The sequence below is a fragment of the Alligator sinensis genome, unplaced genomic scaffold (assembly GCF_000455745.1).
Source record: "Alligator sinensis unplaced genomic scaffold, ASM45574v1 scaffold219_2, whole genome shotgun sequence".
Taxonomy (NCBI): domain Eukaryota; kingdom Metazoa; phylum Chordata; order Crocodylia; family Alligatoridae; genus Alligator; species Alligator sinensis.
Genome location: NW_005842822.1, coordinates 93,648 through 98,722, shown reverse-complemented (window position 1 = coordinate 98,722; position 5,075 = coordinate 93,648). Strand labels below are relative to the sequence as shown.

General features: G+C 43.4%; 1 protein-coding gene across 4 annotated transcripts in view; it reads left to right on the top strand.

Annotated features, from left to right (window-relative positions):
• The window catches only part of PELI1 (pellino E3 ubiquitin protein ligase 1), a 79,226-nt gene that overhangs the window by 24,266 nt on the left and 49,885 nt on the right, over window positions 1–5,075 (top strand). Inside the window, exon 1 of one of the 4 annotated variants that reach the window (XM_025191480.1) lies at window positions 3,410–3,428. The exons of the other annotated variants lie outside the window; for them this stretch is intronic. The gene's annotated coding sequence lies outside the window, so the exon portion shown is untranslated. Of the gene's footprint in view, window positions 1–3,409; window positions 3,429–5,075 lie in introns of those variants that run through there. 4 annotated transcript variants of the gene reach the window in all.

Below are 5,075 nucleotides of genomic sequence, written 5' to 3'. Positions count from 1 at the left end.
TCCCTCCCCCCCCCCCCCCCCCCCTTAAAAAACCTCAAGTAACTGCATGACTTCACGAGCTTTTAGGGGCTTTAGGGAAAACACTAAGTATGAGATGCGCAATAAAAGTTGGAACTGAGAAGTCTTACTTTAATGGTTCTGATCTCTCTTTCATACTGTGATTATACACAGTGCTGCCTTCTCCCCAAGGAGTCCTGTTTGCTGTCACACCCTAATGCCCCCCTACAACACCCTGCACCATTCTGCCAGCCCCTAGCCTTATCCCTGCTGGTCCTGCCTCCATGTTCTGGCACAGACCCCCAAAGAATGACCATTGTCTGCCTAACTGCAACTCAGTGTTACAGGCAGGCGATGCAGCAGCAGCACAAGGCTGGAAGGAGAAGGCTGTGGGCTACAAAGCCATTAGAGCCATTAGAGGTTCCCAACCCCTGGGTTGCAGCCTGGTACTGGGCTGTGAAGGGTTGGCTGCTGGTCCGCAGGAGGGTTGGCTGCAGGATCGGAAGTCCAAAAGCGACCAGCATACTACAGACTGGCAGCTAACCCTTTTTTATACTAGGTATAAAAAAGAGTTGGCTGCTGGTCTGTGGTTTGCCAGTCCATGGTCTAAAAAAGTTTGGAACCACTGCATTAGAGCAGCAGTTTTCAACTTTTTGAGCTGAGCCCCTCCCTCCACCCCATGCCCCTCGTCTCAGAGGAGCAGCACAGCCAGGTACAGGGTTCCCCTCATCCTAGCATCTGTTTTGATTTGGCGGGGTGGGCTCCACCTGCCATGACTCCACCTCCTGCCTTGACCCCGCTGCAGCTCTAGGCTGTGTGCCCACCACCGGAGGCGCAGCAGCCCACTGGCAGAGCCTGTCCAGGAATCCCTGCCACCACATCCCCCCACAAGCCTACAGTGGCTCTGGCTCCTTCAAACTTTGTGTCCATACCCCCCTGCACTGCACTCCACTCCCCCAGGTTCCTTCATGCCCCACGAAGGAGCACACCCCACAGTTTGAAAACCTCTGCATTAGAGAGTGTTCCCTGCAGGGTACTGCACTTGCACTCAGCCACCTGCTGCCACTGCTATTCTGTCTGTCCTTCAACATCCAGCCTCATTCAGAGACCATTTCAGTCAAGCTCCTGTTTGCTTAGGTATTTTTTTTTAGGGGCAGGAGTTTTTACTAAGTGTAAATTTATGGACAGTTGGCCCTGTCTGCACACAAGGTACTATTTACAGCATACTGTGTTGGAATATGTTCTTATAGCCAGAAGGCTTATTTTTCTGTTCAGCAAGAGGAATAAGCCATATAAGGTAAGAGACCTTAGTACTAGTATAACTGTTTCTGCGCTAGAGGTATGTGCCATTTGAATTGCATATTTTATACACTGCTCTGTGCATGTCCTTTCACAGCATCTAATGAAGTGAGCTCAAACTTACACATTTCTTATTTTAGCTCATCAATAAGGTGCATCTTTAACCTACCTTCTGCCTGCCTTCAAACTAACACAGCTAACTACCTCTCTGCTCAACCAAAATAGTTTACACTGGTGCAAATACTACTTTGACCAGGGCTCAGTAGGCATGGTTCTTATCTGCTGCTTTCTACCCGATCATAGTTAGGCCTGTCTCTGTACTGCACTTTGGTTTTGTTCAGGTTATTTTATTCTAGTACTCTTGTATGATCAATAGGCTTTTGATCCTTTTTAACATCCATTTAGTGTAATAAAACTGAAGAACAAACTGCTAGTTAATGCCTGGCATAGCAAGGCCAAACTCTAAGATGCAGGCAAGACACTACAAATGTCCCCAGGCAATTGTGACAATGCCTCTTAATTATCACCTGTTATCTAAATCCCAAGTTGTTGTTTTTTTAGCTGCAAGTGCTTTTAGCACCAAAGTGCAGCCACTGCAATCTCAGTTTAGTCTAGAATGAGATGAGCTTTTTTTTGTCCTAAAAATTGTTACTCGAAACTTGGGTGCAAATCCTCTTTTGGAGGCCTAACCCCAATATGCGAACCTGCTGCATATACTGTTCCCCCTACATGCAGCGTGTGTATTGTAAAAGTTGGTAGTTAATCTGGACTGTGTTACTGTTTCTCTCATAGGTGTAGACTCTGTATTATCAAATACAGAAAGTAACAGGAATTCAAAAATAAAACACCATTGTGGCTATTTTGCCTTATCAGGGATTTTTTTCCTTTCTCCTCTCTTACTCAGGAGCGTGTCAGTGGTATTGCTTGTTGAAGAGGACTCCCAAGGAGTTCCTTATTAAAATCCTGTTGCCATATTTCGGGGCAACTGTGGTGACTTTCTTGAGTTTTGAAACAACTGCATTCTGCTAAGGGAGCTGGTCATATCAGTTGTGGAAGTAATTTACCTGACACACTCCAGGCTCCTATTTCTGGGTGACTTATAAACAAATTCAAATTTCTAGCAAATGGTTCACCGAACAGTTCAAACATACACATTTCAGGTGTTGCGATGTGGGCCGCTCTTCAGTGCACTCACTATTCATGAAACATGATTAATCACTAAACTTGCCTGCTATTTTTCCTGTGCCCTAAATAGGTGATCTGAAACATTTTAACAGGATGATAATAAATAGCAGATGACAAATTGTGAATATCAGTATTCATAAGAGCAGATATTTTGCAAGCAACCTTTCGCACAAATGTTTGTGAATAGTGAATAATAAAGGGATGCACGTGGTCAAGCTGAACAGCTGTTTGTAATTCAAATAAATGTTCATAAATACTGTTTATGCAGCATTCAGCCATCTCTGCTGTTAAATCAATCCTGGCAGATGTGGTTGATCCCATAAATCTCAAAAACTGTACAGGTGAAGAGCCAATTTCTTGCCTTTGGAACAGATCAAATTGCCTCATGTAGCTGATTTATATTAAAAAAAAAAAAACACAAATTCTACAGCCATGGAAAGAAGTATGCCCCCTACTCGCCTCAGCCCCCCCTACAAAAATACACCACCCCTCTTTCCAGATGTGCAGTTGTAAAGCTATGCTCTTCTCAGTTATACTCAGCAGAGTTGAGAGAGTTTTCCATCCCACTTTAATACCAGTGTAATTGCCCAGCAATGTTGTTTGCTCCCTGATCAAAAGAATAGTTATTTCTTAAAATGAGAGGTAATAAATAACACCCCCAGTGTTTGATCCCTGCCTCTCCACAAGCATAAGCACACATGGGACACCAAGTTTTATCTCTAACGAAGTGTGACTTTGTTGAAAATCCCTTGTGTTCCTGTGTCTCCAAGTTGCATGTAGACGTGTTGCAGGTGCTGCACAAACTTCATTATAAACGCCTGATGCTTCAGTCTTAACCTGTAATATGTCTTCCCTCATTTGAGCAGAGACTTTGTGAAGTATTTTTTGTGCTGATGCATCTTCCAGGAGCAGCAAACTCTAGCTACTTTGACTGAAATCATCTCATGGTGAGTCTAGTGGACCATCTTGTAGACCCCACCTCCAGAATTCTTTCTAGATAATATAGGTAGCAACTCTTTTGGATGGCGAGACATGCATTTTAGAAAGTAGATTGGTTAATGTTAGAGTTGCATGAGAGCCTGGGTGAAAGGAAACATTTGGACAAACCTGTTCTTCACTGTTTCTTGATTTGTAATATAGTCAGTTATTTTGTGAAGACAGTCTGAATAAACAAGCTCTTTGAACCTGGTGGCTTCAAGGCCGAATTTGAAGTCCAGTTCACTTTTAGGCAAAATTCCAGTGACTTCAGTGAACTAAAATGACTTCAGGGCTTGGCCTTTTGGGACTAATGTTTTATAAATGTCAATAATGTCAAGGGCTGATTCATTGATTGATTGATTTTCATTATTACTATTATTCTATTTTCGTCCTTGATTTGGTTTTATGTTGGTGTAATTCCATCGACTTCACTGGAATTATTTGATATTTGTTTTCTGCTTCGACTACTGCTGATGGGGGTAGGCATTTGGCTCTAATACACTGGCCTTGAACATCACAGAATACGGTTTCCTTAAGTCTTAACATTTTGTACTGAGCATTTTGCCTAACTGTTCTTCCCACCCACACATCCGTAAAGACAAATGAAGAAACGACAGTGAACAACACTGGATTTGAGAATATGGTTACTTTAAAATAACCAAGGCGACATTATGTTGGAACAAAAATTATAATTTGAGTACTGCAAAAAAAAAAAAAAAAAAAAAAAAAGTGCCTTATGTGAACTGCTGAGCAGAAATGTTCTCATTGTCTTCAAAAACATGTGGATTCCTAACTAAAGGTATCTGAAGGTTTTCGTCCCATTGTAAAATCAAAAGTGAAAACAGGACAATTGTCCAGTTCAAGTAATAAGGACCGGTCTCCTGAATACTATGTCTTTTGTGTGTGTGTCTATATAAGGTCCAGTCATAGATATTAGGGTTGGAAGGGACTTCATCAGATTATCAAGTCCAACCCCCTGCCCTGGGCAGGAAAGAGCGCTGGGGTTAGATGACCCCAGCCAGGTTCTTGTCCAGTCTCCTCTTAAAGACCCCCAAGGTAGGGGAGAGCACCACCTCCCTTGGAACCCAATCCAGATTCTGGCAACCCTTACTGTAAAAAAGTTCTTCTTGATGTCTAACCTAAACCTGCTCTCCATCAGTTTGTGGCCATTATTTCTAGTTACTTTGGTGGGTGCCCTGGTAAACAGAGCATCTCTAATTCCTTGCTGCTCCTCCACCCCCATGAATTTGTAAATGGCCACAAGATCACCTCACAGCCTTCTCTTGAGGATGCTGAAGAGATGCAGGTCCAGGCCACTAACCATATGAGTGGCCCTCCTCTGAACTGTCTCAGTTATCCTCATCCCTCTTGAGTACAGCACCCAAAACTGGATGCAGTTCTCCAGATCAGCCTCACCAGTGCCACACGAAGGGGAAGTATCACCTCCCTGGACCTGTTTTGTGATGTACCTGCTAATGCATGAAAAAGTGCAGTTAGCTTTACAGATCACTTCATCACATTGACAACTCATATCTTGGAGTCAATTATGACTCAGCAACCCTGCAGTAGAAAGGGATCTCAGAGAGGGTCATCCCCCAGCCTGTAGGTTTGTTGGT